Raw genomic sequence first — 20,456 nt, forward strand, 5'->3', positions numbered from 1 at the left:
AATCTAGCAAAGCTGGTCAATCTTATTTTGAAACTATACCTCAAATGTATGTTGTATATGAATAGTCAACCCATTCTTTTTCTTTCTTTTTTTATTATTATTATTTTTAATTTTTTTTTATTTTTTACAGGGACAGAGAGAGAGAGTCAAAGAGAGGGACCGACAGACAGGAACGAAGAGAGATGAGAAGCATCAATCATCAGTTTTTTTGTTGTGACACCTTAGTTGTTCATTGATTGCTTTCTCATATGTGCCTTGACCTTGGGCCTTCAGCAGACCGAGTAACCTCTTGTTTGAGCCAGCGACCTTGGGTCCAAGCTGGTGAGCTTTTTGCTCAAGCCAGATGAGACTGCGCTCAAGCTGGTGACTTCAGGGTCTCGAACCTGGGTCCTCCGCACCCCAGTTCGACGCTCTATCCACTGTGCCACCACCTGGTCAGGCTCAACCCATTCTTATTATAATAGTACTAAATATTATCATGAAGAAAAATAGTCTCATATTTTCACATTATTAAATGTTTAAATATACTGCTATCTCCCTTCTGTTCCAACACTGATGAATAAACAAATTTAAAAATTAATTAAAATATTTGCACACTATACAGTACATTTTCTTTTAACTTCGGTTACACATAATTTCAAATAAAAATAGAGAATAACAAAAGTGCCCTTTAAAAATCTTATCATACTCCACGTAAAATATGATAAATAGAAGTTAAATAAAATGTCTTCCAATACATTCTAAATAAGTTAAGCTTGATAATTCTTTTATGATGAGGGACAGAGGAGAATAAAACTATTATTAATTGCTTAAGTTGATTAAGCACTCTAGGATAATATGTAAATATAAAACTCAGGTCAAAATTTAAAAATGAAAAGTTTTTACAAGTTCTTTAAAGATATATATATATATAGATATATATATATAGATATATTACATAGCAATATCGATATGGTATTGGTAGTTAAAGAGTGATTGCACAGATGTTACCTTGAAACTCATTTCATCACTTATTCAGTTGTTTCCTTGTTTTGGTAGACAGCCATTGCTGATGTGAATATATGTCTACTAAGAACCCTGGCATGGGACTTTTTTCATGTAGATCATGAGATAGCTGTCAAACAGTAACAACATTTGGCCTTTGCCAATTTGTTTTGCAGTAAAAATTGACTTCACTTTCATCACAGACAAAACAAGTTTTGAACACTGACCCTCAATTATACATTCCTGACACTGGGTGTAAATGATGTTTCACATAACTAGCTTTCTTTCTCACTTTATTTTTTGAATTTGTTTGCTTTAAGTGGAGTATCATTTCTGGCTTTTCTATTGTTAAACAAGAACCCAAACTGTCAGAATAATAAGGGATAACTTCGTTTCCATCAATTTCAGTTTTTTTTAAAAAAAGAATCAATATGCAAGAACACTCAAGGCTGCTTAAATAAACAATAGTTCAGAAAGGCAAAAGAATGGGGAATGGAGGCATTAGACAGGTCCATCAGCACAGAGCTGATGTCTTGAAGGCATTAGTCAATATTTTCTTGTTTTTTCTTTTGAAGAACTTCCTGTTATATGTAATGACAGACAGTGCTGATAATCAATAAAGCTTCATAAAATATCAAATTCAAATGCTATTAAATGTTAGCTTTCATTTTTAATTATTATTATCCATGAAAGCAGAGGGTCAATTAGACTTTTTTTTCTATTGACGAATATTCATGCACACAAAACTTGTGTATATCTTTCATAGCAATATATTTATTTAGGTATGCAAAATATAAAAATCCTTTCAAGCCATTCATTTAGAAGGTGAGTCTTACTCCTTTGGAAGGAATGATGATTGCAAGACATCAGATGATTGTATACTTCCTTACCTTATTCAATAATGTAACAAAAGTACTTGTACATTCATATCCTACAGAAAGAGAAGCACTAAACATTGATTAAACTGCACTTCCGAAGCATATATTTCTTTCTTCTGATAATTTTATTTTAAACTACTGGGAAGCCCAATGGAAGCTGAGAAAGTCACACGTATGTTTTCAAGTCAAAAAGACCTCTGCTAAGTGCTGGAAAAAAAATAGTAATGATTTAATACTGTATTTTTTAAAATGTATGGACAGACTAAGTTTGTAATTTCCTTAATTTTGGGTTTTAAGACAAGAGTTACTACAAATAAAAAGAAATAATTCTGTCTTGGTTTGAGGCTTCATAAAGTGTTGATTTTTCAAGATGTTTGCTTAATAACATTTAATATGCAAGTTATTAAGGAATTATTTTCATCATTTGAAATATTTTCAATATGCCATCAATCCAGTGTTCCTTTTACATATCATTCTAGCTCTGTATGAATCCCATGTCTAAAATTTTATGTAGAAAGATGCCTAACTAACCACAGCATATTAGTTTATCAATATGGTAGAAAATAGCAGAACTGCTATTTTTCATAATATACATACAGTGTATTTAAATCTATGCTCTAGACAAATTCACATCAGGCAATATGACACATCATTTCTGTTACTCAATTCTGATGTAGGGAATGACATTTATGAAGATAATTTTGAAGAAACTGTGTTAGTAAGATATGTATAGTGGGACAGATATAACAAAATGCAAATGGACAGTTGTGAAATTCCTCACTTCTCCATATGCAACATTTAGCCTGGGTACCATGCCCCACTATAGAAGTTGGCCCAGAGAACAGCTTCCTCACCATCAGGTTAAGTATGCTAAGAGAACACTTTTCTTGCTCTAGACAAAAATGGTAAGTGTCAGCATTAATTTTCAAATATAATGGTATTTCAGGGATCGTCATTTTATGAAATGTCATCTGTATCTTTTTCTAGAGTAAGTTTTAAAAGTCAAGCAAGTAAGCCAATTCTCTTCAACAAAAGTTTAAAGGAAAACTTCTTAGTATTTAAATACCCAGCATGGTTGCAACTATATGTATTTAACAAGGAAAAAATGATCCTCTCCAAACACCATGTACATTTAACCAGAAAAAAGGGTCATCTACAAATACATCTTCATGAACATTTAGTTCCTCCACATTATGCATTCGCCTCGCACGTATGTGGAAGAGTCTAGTTTTCAGTGTTTGTAACCAGTTTTATGTGACTATTCCCAACTTTCAAAAGCCAAGAATATAACAACAAATGCTCAATACTAGAATAAGTGCTTTTGAAGGCAGGGACTATGTTGTTTTCCATTTTTACTGTCTACAAATCTAGCATAGTGCTGGGTACATAATGGGAGGTTAATAAAAGTCTTACAGAAGCACAAATATCATTATGGCAACTTTGATAATTCCTAAAAGATTCACAAGGTATTTTAGAGTTTCAAATGCTTCAAATTCAGTTTTAAATATAAAGCGTCATAACAATAATATCTACAAACTGAACTGGCTACAAAATTTGTGTGGCCCAGTGCAGTATGAAATTCTCGGAATCCTTGTTAAAAATGCATTAAGAATTCAGAAGTGGTGACAGCAAAGCATTAAACGTAGTGCAGGTCCTGTGTGACAGGTCAGGTCACATAGTCAGGAAGCTAGTGTCTGCCACTGTCAGTTAACTGAGAGTTCCACTTCAAGGAGAGTTTGAGAAATGAAAATACATCTTTATTAGTGAATGCTTATTTTAGAACACATTTGGAATTTCCCAGCTTCTTATGGGTATAACATGTTTTCTAGAAGAAGATATGGATTTTCAAATTCTGAAACGAAGACTCCAATCTATTCTCTAAGCACATGTGTTTGCAATGGTTTGTAAGTAAAAGTGTGTGGATTTATCTGTTCCTGGTTTTCCTTTTGGATGTACACTAGTGCCCATCCTTGGGCCTGATATAAAACAAGAAAATCCTTGCCACACTCAGGGTAACTCCTTCAGGCCACTAAGGGACTGTTTACTACATGGGATAATAAGGTTGAAGATTCTTTTTTTGAGCTCGTAGACTGTTTGCTGACTATTTCTAGCATACAATTCATTTTACTATAAAAAGAAACCACATTTTTTATACTATTAAGGTCATGCTAAAAAATTGGAAGCTATAAAAGAACGATTTAATTCTTCAGTAGGGAGATCACTGAGTGCATTCTCTTCCCACTTTATTTCTTAATAAAAGTATCTAAAGAGTCCTCTGAAGTCTTCAGGATTATATTGATAACAGGAACTCAATTTGTGAACAGCAACTTCAGACTGTGAATTCATTTCTGGTGATATGCCATAGTTATTCTAAATTGGTATATGTTGTATAAAGGCACACCCCAAAAGCTGATACTGACTGCATTATGTTATGTTGGCAAAATTATTGATTAATTACATTGTTATACAAATATTTTATATAAAGTTCATTCAGGTTAACAAAATAAATTTTTTCATAGTTTTCTTTTATACATTGAATTCAGTATTAATTTCAAGCTGTAATATTCTCATTGATTTAGATACATTATATTCATTTTACTCCATTAATAATTGGACTTAATTTTCCACTTTTACCATTATTCAATAATGATATTGCCATTTTTATCTAGAAGTCAGGTAAATTTCAGTATTTCCTTTCTCTATTATCTCATATCGTCTTTTGTGTTTTCATTTACATACAAGAAGAGAAAGCTTTGCATCATGTATTATTTTTATAGACTTTCATTCTACCTAATTCCTGACAGTAAAATATTGTACTATGAGCATCAATGTAGGAAGCTTTAGGGTACTGGCTTTATTGCTATATATCAGCCTTAATTTTCATCAAATTAATACATAAGTTTCTATATTTCTGAATCATAAGACTTAAACTATTATTGCTTATAACATAAAATATAGACTTAATATCTCTTTGTCTGAGACCTGAAGCGTATTCTTCTGAAATGGAATATACTTCCAAATGATTCAAGAGCAATTTAAAATGAATGACTGCAAAGCTAATTTTATCTGCATTTGGCTGCCCATACATCAGAGAGATAATTCATGATATATTACAACAAAAGGCAGCTGAAATTAACTATTTGAATGAGTCTGCAGCTTATTTTTAATATTTTGATTAAAATATCCTTTGGAAGACAAAGACTATGTATAGTCTGTATTTCAAGCAACATATTAATGGATTCATCATTTAAATTTAAGTAGCTGAATATATGATATAATACCTTAAATGTATTGTACAATTTGGAGATCCTGAATAATTTCCAAATCCAAATGAAAAAAAAAAACTTTTCAGCTTTTAAAGACATACTTTCAAAACCATATCCATACATTATTAATAGTGATATGAAGTCAACATGCTATTTGGCATACACTTACCTATGAAACTGAGGCACCTCTTTCTGCCCCAGTTTAAGCCTTTATGATCTCTGACTTTTAATAATACAAAATTTCCTATGTTGTTTCCTGACAACAGTCTCTGCCATGTAGTCTATATTGTGCTTTTAGAAAAGTTTTCCAAATTTACTTCCTTCTTCAAATAATATAATAAATACAATATAATGCAAGATGGTTTCTTTTTGCTTTTGTATTTGCTGAGAAATACTGAATAATTTATGAAGGATTAAGGAAATGTGAATTTGCATGTACTGGCTACAGTGTAAATTGGTATTATATCCATAGTAGAGAAAATTTGACAATATAAATAAAAATTAAATCTGCATATCTCCAAATATGGAATCTTCTTGGAATCAATGTTATAGACATAATGCCACACACCCACACACACAAAGATGTTCACTGAAGCATTGTTTATTAAAAAAATAAGTGCTGTATAACAACAAAAGGTAGCTCTAATGAACAATGAAACTGAAAACAATTGAAAACCAATTAAGGAATGGTGAGATAATTATTTATGATATGTCCTCCCAAGAGAATACTGTTTCACCTATAAAAGTAAAGAAGCATATTTTTATGCATAAAACCAGAAGGACAACTCTAATTTACTAAGCAAATAAAGCAAGTTCTTACCCAATTTGCACAGAATAATACCACTCTTTGTTAAGAAGGAAAGGAAGGAAGAAAGGAAGGAAAGAAATCTGTGTGTGTGTGTGTGTGTGTGTGTGTGTGTGTGTGTGTAGATGGCTGCATCAATAAGTCACAAGAAGTACAAGGTAAAGTCTAGAAGCTGACATCCAAAAATATTAACAGTAACTATTTCTGTGAGAAAGAATGAAAGTGTTTTGGGGAAAATTTTACCTTCTACTTGAACTAAGCTTTTCAAATGCTACATTACACTGGGGAACATTTTTTTTTTTTCTGAGACAGAGTCAGAGAGAGGGGTAGACAGGGACAGACAGGCAGGAACAGAGATGAGAAGCATCAATCATTAGTTTTTCATTGAGACACCTTAGTTGTTCATTGATTGCTTTCTCATATGTGCCTTGACCACGGGCCTTCAGCAGACTGAGAAAACCCTTGCTTGAGCCAGCGACCTTGGGTCCAAGCTGGTGAGCTTTTGCTCAAACCAGATGAGCCCGTGCTCAATTTGGTGACCTCGGGGTCTCGAACCTGGGTCCTTGGCATCCCAGTCCAATGCCCCCCCTTTTTTTTTTACAGAGACAGAGAGTCAGAGAGAGGGATAGGCAGGGACAGACAGGTAGGAACAGAGAGAGACAGTGGGGAACAATTTTTTTTTTTGTTTTCTGTTGCATGAGGTTTTAGAACTGTTTCTATGTATTTCTGTATCACTGATTCCAAATCTGAAATCCGTTTTTCGGTCAATGCTCTAGTTTTTATGGAATTTTAATTTCTTTTTGTTACAATTAATCCCATGCATTGGTTTTTAAATTGGAGTTAAAGGGCAATGACTCTTGGATTGAACATAACCACAATGCAATTAATGTTTTAAAAACATCACTTTTACATAATTGTAGTTGTTTTTAAATGTAAAAAATTATTATATAATAAAAAATATATATGATAAAATGACATATGATCACATATCCTAATATTCCTTCAGCAATATGACCTATTCCAGACTCTGAGACATGCCCGGTTCCAGTTTTCAATGGTTTTATTTCTTCTAAGGATGAAGAACGTGAACATGGTGATCAACTGTATTTTGGTAAGATGCATGAGGAAATGGTTGTAGAATCTGAAGGGTCTTCTTCTGATGCCAAGCAGTCATTAACCCCTCAGCAGCTTAGCCAACCCAAATTGAATGACTTAGTAAGAGATTTGGGCCTATCAAAGAAAGCAGCTGAGTTATTAGCCTCCAAGCTTCAAGAAAAGAATGTATTTCACCGGTCAGCTAAAGTATCCCATTTCAGAAAGCATGAACAAATTTTTGTGGTCTTTTTTTCTGAAGACAAACACTTTGTTTACTGTCATGATATCAGTAGTCTTCTCAGCCAGCTAGGTGTTACCACTTACAGTGCAACAGAATGGCAGCTATTTCTTGACAGCTCTAAACGGAGTCTGAAATGTGTTCTACATAACAGTGATGTTTATGCAGTGGTTCCAATTGGTTATTCAACTCATCTGCGAGAAGATTATAATGACATAAAAATTGTCCTTGACTTTCTGAAGTATGAGGAGTATAACTGGATCATTTGTGTGGGTCTTAAAATAATAAATTTCCTGCTAGGATGACAGAGAGGTTTCACAAAGTATCCTTGCTTTCTGTGTTTGTGGGACAGCCGAGCTCGGGAGAAACACTGGACACAAAAGGAGTGGCCAAAACATGAAGCTCTGGAAGTAGGGATGCAAAATATTGTGAATGAACCTGTAGTTAATCAAGACAGGATCATTTTTCCCCTACTTCACATCAAACTTGGCTTAATGAAGCAGTTTGGTCAGGCTTTGAATAGAGAAAGTGAATGCTTTCAACATATTATTTCTGCTTTTCCTGCCTTGTCTTTCGAGAAGATAAAAGGAGGTATATTCGATGGACCTCAAATTCGAAGCCTGATACATGACGAAGAATTTGCCAGGAAGATGAATAAGGACGAGAAAGCAGCGTGGCAGTCTTTTGTGGCAGTTACAAAGAACTTCCTTGGCAACAAAAAAGCAGAAAACTATGAACTTCTGGCTCAAAGAATGCTGTTGGGTTTCCGCGACATTGGCTGTAACATGAGCATTAAGATTCACTTCCTGAACAGTCACCTTGATAAGTTTCCTGAAAATCTTGGAGCTGTTAGTGATGAGCAGACTACTGCTGGAGCATCAAACGAGATTGTCCTCAACAAGTACACAAATGCAAGAGCTACAAATGCAAATTTTTGCCTGAATAGAATTGATATAAGTTTTGTGCAAATTTTATGATTAAAATAAATGTTTTAATATGTTCTATTTAGAAACTGTAGACAAATTCTGGTGCAATCATATCTTTTAGTGTATTAGTGTATTTACTGCATTATATTTTCACAAAGATGATGTCCAAGAGGACATTCTATTTCATTATGTTAAACTAAATGTTAAAAATTTTACAATAAGATGAAAACCTAAAATCTTGAATTGCAAAAAAATATTGTAGCTTACAGAGAAAAACTAATGTCAGATTTGAGATCAGCACACTCAAATTAAGTAAGAACAAGTGTTTTTGTGGATGCAACAAGAATTTTGTTCCCCAGTGTTGTTGATTATTTCTATATTTAATGTGCTTCTGGGTTTTTATTCAAATTAAGAAAATTAAATAATCTCATGTGCAAACTATTGCTCAAACCTGGAACAACCACTTCGGGCTTCTTTACTAAATTAAACCTTCCCAAATCAATTACGCTGACACCAAAAAGCCTTCCTTGCGTTACGTCTCTGTTAAAACGTGTGTTTATAGACCATGTTACTTTTAGTTATAGAGCATTTATTTCATTCCGCCTAGTTTCACTTCCTTTTCCTTTCATTTTTCATTTCATAAATTTTTATTCTGTAACCTCTAATTTTGAACTAAAAAGTTTTAAATCTTTTTCACATTTTGTTCAAAAACAAGTATACAATATTTGCTAATTGCCTTCTATATGCTGGAGCTGTCCTCACTGTGGTAGCTGAGGCTGCACATCATCTCTTAATGAAGTCCTCCTACTTATTAAAAATAGTGAAATAAAAAATACAAAATTTATGATAATTTAAATTAATAATAAAATTGGTCTTTTAGTCTGGTTATATAAAGAGAATGTTAAAATTCATTAGTACTTGAATTTCACTTTAAAGTGCTTAATTTTGTAAATGACCCGATGTCATCATTTCTTATGGCTGAGTAGTATCCCATAGTGTATATGTGCCACATCTTCTTTATCCAGTCATCTATTGAAGGGCTTTTGGTTGTTTTCTATGTCTTGGCCACTGTGAACAATGCTGCAATGCACATGGGGCTGCATGTGTCTTTACATACCACTGTTTTTGAATTTTGGGGGTATATACCCAGTAGAAAGATTGGTAGGTTACATGATAGTTCTATTTAAAAATTTTTGAGGAACCACCATACTTTCTTCCATAATTGTTGTACTACTTTACATTCCCACCAACAGTGGATGAGGGTTCCTTTTTCTCCACAACCTCTCCAACATTTGTTATTACCTGTCTTGTTGATAATAGCTAACCTAACAGGTGTGAGGTGGTATCTCATTGTAGTTTTGATTTGCATTTCTCTAATAGCTAATGAAGATGAGCATCTTTTCATATATCTGTTGGCCATGTGTATTTCTTCCTGAATCATTTATAACATGGATGGCCCTTGATAACATTATACTGAGTGAAATAAGCAAATCAGAAAAAACTAAGAACTGCATGATTCCATACATAGGTGGGACATAAAAATGAGACTCAGAGACATGCACAAGAGTATGGTGGTTACTGGGGCAGGGGAGGGAGGAGGAGGGTGAGGGGAGTGGAGGAACACAAAAAAAAACAGATAGAAGGTGACGGAAGACAATTTGATTTTGGGTGATGGGTATGCAACATAATCAAGTGTCAAAATAACCTGGAGATGTTTTCTCTGAACATATGTACCCTGATTTATCAATGTCACCTGATTAAAATTAACAATAAAAAAATAAAGTGCTTAATTTTAAGATGTTAGAAAGGTTCACTAATATATGTAAAACTCACATAAGTGAGTTAAAGAAAAGTTCTACAGTTTTCTTACTCTCTATTTCTAGAGCTACAAATCCTGTATTCTTATTATGCACTTCAGGAATTTGAAGAACTGAACAAATTCATTCAGAAGAAAATTATAAAAATTAAGCAATTATCAGTAGATAAATAAGACAACATAAACATAGTGGCAATCCTTACTAGTTAACTAAAAGAATGATTGTATTTTAAAAGAATCTATTAAAGACTTAGAAATTCAATATTATAATATTTTCACATGACACATGCCAATCTTTTTCCTGGGAAACTCTGTGATGGTCATTCTCATGTGTCAACTTGGCCAGGAATACAGTCCCTGGTTATTCAATCAAACCTTAATCTAGGTGTTGCTGTGAAGGTATTTTGTGGCTGTGATTAAGTCTATTCATTAGTTTCTTTAAGTAAGAGAGATAATCTGGGTGTGTCTCATGCCACAAATTGAAAGGCCTACCAATGTTTGATTAAATAATCAAAAACAGTAGCTGAGCCAAGTTGATGCATAAAAATGCCATCATACTTCCCACAATTTCATTGCCATCCTGTTTCTTAGGTCTTAATCATGCTTCAGATATCAAATACCCCTTTCTCAGAAGGCCTCTCCACTCTAAATCCTAGACCTAAGCCCCTGTATCATCTTTGATCTCTACTCTTCATTTTGTTTGTATTTCTTCCCCACTAGTGAGCAAATTCAGAGAATTAAAAACAATGTTTATCCTACTCATTTCTGCATAACTAATATCTAGTTCAGTGTCTAGTATGGCTTTCGGATATTTTTTCCCTTTTCATTTGAATAGCTATGCCTAAACAGGTTCTATTTGATAAGAAAGAAGTGTATAGGAATTACTCCATCAATAGAAATTATGAGAGGAAATCTTTGCAAAAAATACAACAGAAACACACATATTTAAAATGTGTCCCCTTAGTGTTTTTAAGTACAGAATCAGTTCCCACATTAACCCTTTGAGTAGAGAGTTTGTTGTTCATTCTTGTTGACCCCTGGGATTGAGTTTTTTCTCAAAAAATAAAATTAGTTTTAGTTCCAATTTTATTAACTTAAAATCATGTTTGTTTGATAACAAATTTATGGAAACAAGAACATACATTTGCCTTTTTTTTTTTAAATGTTGCCTTACACATTTTTAAAATAAATCGATCGTACTCTGGATGGTCAGGGGGCACAAGGACATACATGAACATTCAAATTACTCAAAGGGTTAAAAAAGAATTACAGCTATCTTCCATGCAAGTGTTAATGCTATATATCATAAAGCGTACATAGCCTTGGACAAGTATATTCCATTATATTTCAATATATAATCAAAGTTGAATTTAAAACATTTTGTGTAATACATATGATTTCAGTGCCTCTTCAACCTCTTGGACTCATTTGACACTTGACTTCAGTGTTCCACTCCCTCCTTTTGAAACTTCCTCCTCTCTTGGGGACTGTGAATTAACACTAGACTGCTTTACCATCCCACCTCTTCGACCTCTCTCTTTCTTCTTCGCTGCTTGAATACAGTTAGACACTTAACCAACGTTCTCTTTTTTAGTCTCTCCCCTGGGCATCTCATCCACAACACTAACTTCAATTATCAGATCATGTCGCATGCACAACCTTCCACTCCACTCCCTTACTTCTTAAAACCCTCAAGGTCTTTGCAATGACCTCTAGCATGAAATCAGATTCCTTACCAAGGCCAACAGGAACTCACCTGATCTGATTGCTGCTGGTCTCTCTTTATGTCTCATTTTCTACCCTCCTGACCTTTCTTCATTGTTCTCAAGCAGACAGACTGGTAATTGTATCTTTGAACACACCAAACTCAGTCTCACCCTAAGATATTTACATTTGCTTTTCATTCATCCAGGAAAGATAGTCCTCCTTTTGTCATTTAGATTTTAGCTCAAGATGTCTCCTGGACAAAGACAGATTCTTGACCACCCAATCTCAATTTCTTGATGATTCTTTCTAAGAACAATCATTCTATTTTTTTTCTTCTCATCACCTATCACCATCTCAAATTAGCTTGTTTCACTGAGTTAGTTGCTTATATTTTCTTCCCTCTCACAAAACACCAAACCTTATGAGATGGGAAATTTTGTCTATTTTATTCAACACTATCTTCAGCATCAAAATCAGATGAACGTATATTTGCTCTAAAGCTAGCTTCTCCTTTTTCTCAGCTCCTTATTTCTGACTGTAATAGTATTCTCACAGTGAAAAGCTTGAAGCCCCATCTCACTATCAGATTGAATCCATCTATATGTACAATGCATATCAGATTTACATTGTCTTACTCACAATCAACCCTTATTTTTCTTTTCATCACTAGAACTCAGGTTGAGGTCTTTACCATTTTCATCTAGATTATTATAAGAGCCTTGTTACTGATTTGCCTTGATCCTGACTTGTCTCTCTTTCTTTTTTGGGGCCAGGGGAGAGGCATAGAGAGTGAGAGCGAGAGCAAGAGCGAGAGTGAGAGAGAGAGAGAGAGAGAACATGGAGCTGCTCCTGTATGTGCCCCAGACTGGGGAATCAAACTGTGAACCCCCGTGCTCCAGAATGATGCTCCCACCAACCAAGCTATCCAGCCAGGGCTTTTTTTTTTTTTTTAAGAGACAGAGAGGAGAGAGAAGGGAGGGGAAAGGAAGAGAGAGGAAAGGGAAAAGGGAAGCATTCATTTATTGTTCAACTCACTCACACATTTATTGGTTGCTTCCTGTGTGTGCTCTGACCCAGGATCAAAGCCACAACTTTGTTGTTTTGGGATTATGCTCTTAAACAACTCAACTAACTGGCCAGGACCAGGACTTTTCTCTTTTAATTTTATCAATACTGCACCACTATATCATCACTATGTGTAGAAAGTGAAATCATAGTAGCTTTTGCTGGAAACTTTCAGTATTCAGTAGAATATGGGCCAGTTTTTTTGTTTGTTTAGTGAGAGGAGGAGAGGCAAAGACAGACTCTCGCATGCTCCCTGACCGATCCATCTGGCAAGCCCATTAGGGAGCAACGGCAATGCTCTGTCCATCTGGGGTGTTGTTTATTGCTCAGCAACCAAGTTCTTCCAAACTAAGGTGAAGCTGTGCAGCTATCCTCGGTACCTGGGGCCAACTCACTCCAACTGAGCCATGGCTGCAGGAGGGGGGAGAGAGCGAGATAGAGGGGGAGGGGGCAAGAGGGGGAGGGATGGAGAAGCAGATGGGTGCTTCTCCTGTGCGCCCTGATCAGGAATAAAACCTGGGATATCCACACTCCATGATGATGCTCTACCACCAAGGAAACTGGCGAGGGCCCCAAAATTTATTTTATTTTTAGCTGTTCACCAGAGTCCTACAAATTTAAAAATTTGGTCATTCCATAGTCTATAAACAGCTTTTAAACTGCTAGTAGACTCTAAAACTTTTCTCAATTAAGGTGAATATATCTAAAATTGATTACTAGTTCTTAAGGACTATGAAATTAATGTCATAGCCATAGTAATGTACTATGATAATTCAAATTATCTAAATACAATCTCTACTTATATAAAAAGTCTGTATATATTCAACTATGATGAGAATTTTCAAGTATATGCAAAATGATAGAACAAAGAACCCCACTTACCCATAATCCACCTGCAAGGAGTTTCAACAGTTGCTAATTTTGTTTCATACACATATAAAAATGTTTAAGCATTCAGAATTCATAAGTAAGAGAAACTGAAAATATCAGAGTCTTAGGCTGAGATAGTAAAGGAGACAAATATTTCCAAAATTAGGAATTAAATTCATAATATTGCATATTATAAAAATAAAATCAGTGCCAAAATGAGAATACTTGGTTTAAGAGTACAATGCTCATCCATAAAAATGTCTCAAAGTAATAGTGATTAATGGTAAGATCACACTATTCAAAGTATATTTTACAAGACATAACCATTAGAAAACTCTAAGCTGAGATTACCCATTGTTGGGCAGATAAAATGTATTATGCTCACTTTGTTAAAGAGGCCATTGCCCAGGTGATATTAATGTGTGTTGAGAATTGTTGTAGCCTGGGGCTTGGTTTTGGGATTAAGCCTTTCCTACCCTTTTTGCTGTAGGGCGGTACAATCCAATCATGCCTCAGAGAAGTGACTTTGTATTAGAGACTACCCTGTTTTGTATATTGGATTAAGAGTTTGGATTGCTACACTATAAAATGGGGACGAAGTGGGAGCTTGGGCTCTTGGTTCCTGAGATTTTCAGCAGAGGAGAGAGTAGAGCCAGCAGCGGGAGGAGGCCACGTGGAGGAGGTCAGGAGAAGCAGCCAAGATGGTGGAGTGCTGAGTGAGATGCCAGTTTGTGTAGAGTTTGTATTTGGGATAAGGAAGGAGATGGGGAACAGAGGTGAATAAGTCTGGTGAGCTAGAAACCTTTGATTCTAGGAAACTCGGATAAGTCAGTGGCTTTGTGAGCACTGAATGTGACTGGGTTTTGGAGCCCAGTGTGTATTTTTACTTGCCCGCCGGGTGCAAGGTAGGATTAAAGACTATGGCCCACCAGTTTTTGGCTCCGCTGTTTCTTTGCCGACTGTCCGAATCCAATGCGAACCTGCATAGGCCAGAAGGCTGCTGTGATAGTGGCCCTGGCCTTGACTGCTGGCTTTACACCCATATAAAGAAGAAACTCTGTTAGTGACTTTGGAATGAAGAAATCATACTTTAGTAAAATAATTTATTACTAATACATTAAAAAATACAATACAGTTGACCACTGAATAAGTTTGAACTACAAGGGTCTGCTTATATGTGGATTTTCTTTTCAATAAATATATAAAACATTGTAATGTACTTTCTCCTTCTTATGGTTATCTTAATAACATTTTCTTTACTGTAACTTTATTATTCTTTGCTATAAGAATATAGTATATAATCCATATAATGAAAAAACATGTGAATTGACAGTTTATATTATCTGTGAGGCTTTTGGTTGATAGTAGGCTATTAGTTTTGGGGAGTCCAAATTTATATAAGGATTTTTGACTGTGCGGAGTATTGGCTCCCTTACCTCTCAAATCATTCAAGGATCAAATCTACCGTGTAAATTGGTAACTACGTTTTTGCATACAGGAAACTTCACAACTATGAAATTTTAGTCTTTCCTAAGGTTCTCCCAAGCTGGAAATCTAAGAAGTGTTATTGGCTCTTTCCTTTCCCTCACTGTCAAGAAAAAAAAAACTATCAAAAGTCCTACAAATTTTATGACCCACATATTTCTTGAATCCACCTCTTTTTCTCTGGTTCTGATTCCACAGCTATCATCATTCCTTGCCAGAAAAAAAAAACAAAAAACAAAAAAAAAAAACTTCAAGCTTCATAATCGGTATCTTTTGTCCCCCGTCTAAAGACAAGATCTAACCAAGTCACTTTGTTTACAATCCTAGAGACCCTCATTTCTTTTTTTTTTTTTTTTTTTTTGTATTTTTCTGAAGCTGGAAACGGGGAGAGACAGTCAGACAGACTCCCGCATGCGCCCCACCGGGATCCACCCGGCACGCCCACCAGGGGCGACGCTCTGCCCACCAGGGGGCGATGCTCTGCCCCTCCGGGGCATCGCTCTGCCGCAACCAGAGCCACTCTAGTGCCTGGGGCAGAGGCCAAGGAGCCATCCCCAGCGCCCGGGCCATCTCTGCTCCAATGGAGCCTTGGCTGCAGGAGGGGAAGAGAGAGACAGAGAGGAAGGAGGAGGGGGTGGAGAAGCAAATGGGCGCCTCTCCTATGGGCCCTGGCCGGGAATCGAACCCGGGTCCCCCGCACGCCAGGCCGACGCTCTACCGCTGAGCCAACCGGCCAGGGCCAAGACCCTCATTTCTTGTTAAATAAATCCAAGCTCATCAGCATGGTATATGAGCTTCTCCATGATCGGAAGGGTGCCTGCCATTCCATCTTCTCTCACCACTCTCAGTAATACAGACCACCTACTGTCCTCCAGACACAGTATGCAGTTTCTCCACCTTCTGTCTGCAGTTTTACCTGCTCTTCTATTGTACACGCTCCTCCTCATCCTCTGAGTCTCAGCTCAGGCATCATTTTTATCTAAGATGCTTTTTCTGACTTTCCTCACCTGTTTTAGCAACTTATACTACAAGCATCTATTTCTCCCCTACCCCTTACCTTCAGTATATTTCTAGCACGGCATTTTATAATTTACTTTGTAACTAACTAGCTTTTATTGATCTTTGTGTACTTGGTGCTTATTATGGCCTTATATATCATTTTAATGATATATATATAAGAATGTATAAATTTTGAGTAAGTGGTTGCAGGACTTTCTGTATCTAGGGAAAAATATTCTTTGGATTATCATAGACTATGAACTGTGAAATTGCTATAGAAAGAGGTTCTGGGATCTCACAGACTTGGATTTGAATCTTAGCATTGCTGTTTACTGTGCATTTGACTGGGCATTTCACCTAGTCTCAGTTACCAAGCTGCAAAATGTGTAGGTATAGCAATGTGGTTGGTGATAGTGTGGGGGTTACATTAAATAAGGTAATAATAATGATTTAACATAGAGTTTACCACAGATTAGATCTTCATATATGATAACTATTTGTATTCTTTTCTTATTCTATTTCTATTGTGGATGCTAAGCTACTCTCATCTTCCTAAACACACTTGAGCACTAATATGCCTTTAATCCATCCTTCTGAAATGTCTTTTCTCTCCTGTGCCTGGTAATAACTTACTCTTCTTTCCAAGTTCACCTTGAGCTTTATCTTCACTAGGAAGCCATTCTAGACCCTTCCAGCACAGGTTTGTTGCCCTCTTTCTCTGCCAGCACTGAACAAATATGCACTGCTATATTATCACTCTTATTAAACAGTAATGTGTCATGGTGTGCTTTCCTGTGTTCCCGCCACACAAAGAGCTTATTTGAACAAGATTATGTGTACTTTGCTTACACATCTGTACACCCAGCCATGCTTGGTATATTCAGGACCAAAGATAAATAAGTAGAAGACAATGTTTGTTGACTGAATTGAGGAAGAAGTATAGAAATTCCTAAAATTACAAATTTCAAAACAAAAATTTTAAAATAACGTAGAAGCCAATATTCTCCATTTTTCTACTTTGTAACAAATGAAGCTAGATTTTGTATTAGTATCTTCTTAAGAGTTCCAATTCATTGTTTTAGGTATATAGAATAGTTTTGACTCACTTTAGTGTTCTCTTTTGAAATTTTGGATGTAATTTATAAATATTATACAAGTTTCAATTTGCTTTTTCATTAATAATTTCCAAAGACAAAATCCAGTTACCATATAATTTCCCAACATAAACTGTTCACAAAAATTAGGAGATATTTCAAAATGAATATGAAGCGATAAAATATCCCCTAATTTTTCTAAGCAGTACTTTCGAGTGTTCTTTGGAGGAGTGAGCAGGAGGTAGTGAAAGGAATCCTGAACTGTGAGTTGAGAACCTGTGTTAAGACTGGACATTTTTTCAATGACCAAATGTTGTAAAGTACTGCAATCCACAGGTTATATAGAAACACCAGGCAGATTACAGAAGAAATTTGAGGAGTTTATTAATTAGCTGATTAGCTACACGGGGCACAATCCCAAATCATGTAGGTCCTCTTACCATTCTAGACCTTCTTTTACACAAAATCAAGTACTTATTGAGGTGGGTAAGGAGGGAGCATGGTACAATAGTCAATTACCAACAAGCTTACAACATCTATCTATAGGATCTATTAAAAGGAAAAAACATTCATACACCACAAGATAACACAGTAGGGATAATTGTTTTACATACCCCGCAAAGACATTCCCAAATCTTCTAGTGTCTACCCCCATCCCTGTCGCTACAAAATGTTTATCTTAGGATAAGGAGAGAAGCTAATGCAATAGCTTTTTGTAAGAGATTGACAGGTAGGTTTGTATAGTGTGAACAAAAATCTAAATTGTGAGTACATCATACATGAAATTAACAAAGCTTTGAGAAAATGAGAATAATCTATATGTCTACTTATTTAGATGTCTGTGCTTCTACCAAATGACTGTGGATCAGGAGGATGGGAGGAAGGCCAGGATCCCAGAGGTGGAAAAAGATAGAGAACGGTCTCATTTCTCGGTGCCTGGCTGGGTGGCTATTTCAGAACTGTCGAGTGGGGAAAACATGAGTGACATTGTTTGTGACTATAGGGAAGTAACTTGTTGATAATTAAATGTCTACTTAGAATTTGCAAGTTGGTCAAACTATCTCATTTTGTAGAGGAGAAAACTGAAACCCAGAGAGTTTGAGTGACTTGTCTAAAATTACATGGTTTTTAAGCTGCAGGAACAGACTTTCCAGATCAATATTGAAATTTCATGGCTGTGGTATATATTTTGTGATTATGTAAGCTATGAGCCATCACATCAACAGCCCCTTCTAATTCACCTGATAGTTTATTTTGTCTTCTTATTTTTGAGCTAACCCATGGGCTATTGCAGGAGTCGGGAACCTTTTTGGCTGAGAGAGCCATGAACGCCGCATATTTTAAAATGTAATTCCATGAGAGCCATACAATGACCCATGTACCTTACGCATTATCCAATAAAAATTTGGTATTGTGCCCTGGCCGGTTGGCTCAGCGGTAGAGCGTCGGCCTAGCGTGCGGAGGACCCGGGTTCGATTCCCGGCCAGGGCACACAGGAGAAGCGCCCATTTGCTTCTCCACCCCTCCGCCGCGCTTTCCTCTCTGTCTCTCTCGTCCCCTCCCGCAGCCAAGGCTCCATTGGAGCAAAGATGGCCCGGGCGCTGGGGATGGCTCTGTGGCCTCTGCCCCAGGCGCTAGAGTGGCTCTGGTCGCAACATGGCGACGCCCAGGATGGGCAGAGCATCGCCCCCTGGTGGGCAGAGCGTCGCCCCTGGTGGGCGTGCCGGGTGGATCCCGGTCGGGCGCATGCGGGAGTCTGTCTGACTGTCTCTCCCTGTTTCCAGCTTCAGAAAAATGAAAAAAAACAAAACAAAACAAAACAAAACAAAAAAAAAAAATTTGGTATTGTCCCAGAGGACAGCTGTGATTGGCTCCAGCCACCTGCAACCATGAACATGAGCGGTAGGAAATGAATAGATTATAATACATGAGAATCTTTTATATTTTTAACATTATTATTATTTTTTTTTATTAAAGATTTGTCTGCGAGCCAGATGCAGCCATCAAAGAGTCACATCTGGCTCAGGAACCATAGGTTCCCGACCCCTGAGCTATTATCTTTTTATGCTATTATGTTTTTCTTTATTAAAAAAAATTATGATAGTTACATATTTTAGTGAGAATTCTACAATAAAAAAGTAACAAAAATAGAAAGTCACTCAAGCTCTATACCACTCCCCAAACCTACCTACTGTTGATACTAGTGTGTGTTTTTCTGGATCTTTCTCTGTCCAATTCCTTATGCAATTGTGTGTGTAAATGTGTGTGGATATATTATAACATTGAAAAAATACAAATGGGATTATGCTGTACTTGTTTTGTGTTGACTATTGTTTTTATAGTAAATTCTCTGCCTTAATTGATCCATCATTTGCTAAAGTTGGTGCTATCATATGCCTACTATGTGTCATCACTGTCCTACAGTGTAGGCAAACATCCAAATTTGAAAAATAAAAAGCTACTGTACATTTATAGTTTTGATAATGTTTACATGACACCAACACTTCTGCAGATGTTTTATACCAAAAATAAGCATTACAACCTTTATTAAAAACAGGACCTGGACGGTTGGCTCAGTGGTAGAGCGTCGGCCTGGTGTGCGGAAGTCCCGGGTTCGATTCCCGGCCAGGGCATACAGGAGAAGCGCCCGTCTGCTTCTCCATCCCTCTCCCTCTCCTCCTCTCTGTCTCTCTCTTCCCTTCCCGCAGCCAAGGCTCCATTGGAGCAAAGATGGCCCGGGCGCTGGGGATGGCTTTGTGGCCTCTACCTCAGGCGCTAGAGTGGCTCTGGTCACAACAGAGCAACGCCCCCTGGTGGGAGTGCCGGGTGGATCCCGGTCTGGCACGTGCAGGAGTCTGTCTGACTGCCTCCCCTTTTCCAGCTTCAGAAAAATACAAAAAACACACACACACACACAAAAAATATTGTTATCTTTAGCTTCTGGATCCCTGTGTGTTTGTTTAGAAATCAGAGTTTCCATGTGGCATGTGATATAAATTCATATTTCATAACTTTACGAAGAAAGGATTAAAGGATTTATTCTGTTTGTTGAGTGACGATAGTGATCATGAACCAATATTATCAATTTTAATCTTTTTTGCTGGAACAAATTACATTCTTCCAAAATTTACTGTTTTGAAGGTTAGTGTATCCAGTAGACTTAAGATGAGAAGGATATGACTCATCTCCTGCAAGGTACATGGTTGGTTAATGTTTCACATTTTCACC

General features: G+C 36.4%; 1 protein-coding gene across 3 annotated transcripts in view; it reads right to left on the reverse strand.

The window, feature by feature from the left end:
* Positions 1 to 20,456, reverse strand: part of UNC5C (unc-5 netrin receptor C) — a 425,750-nt gene that overhangs the window by 195,868 nt on the left and 209,426 nt on the right. The gene's annotated exons all lie outside the window — the stretch shown is intronic.

This window comes from Saccopteryx leptura, chromosome 5, assembly GCF_036850995.1.
Source record: "Saccopteryx leptura isolate mSacLep1 chromosome 5, mSacLep1_pri_phased_curated, whole genome shotgun sequence".
Classification (NCBI taxonomy): domain Eukaryota; kingdom Metazoa; phylum Chordata; class Mammalia; order Chiroptera; family Emballonuridae; genus Saccopteryx; species Saccopteryx leptura.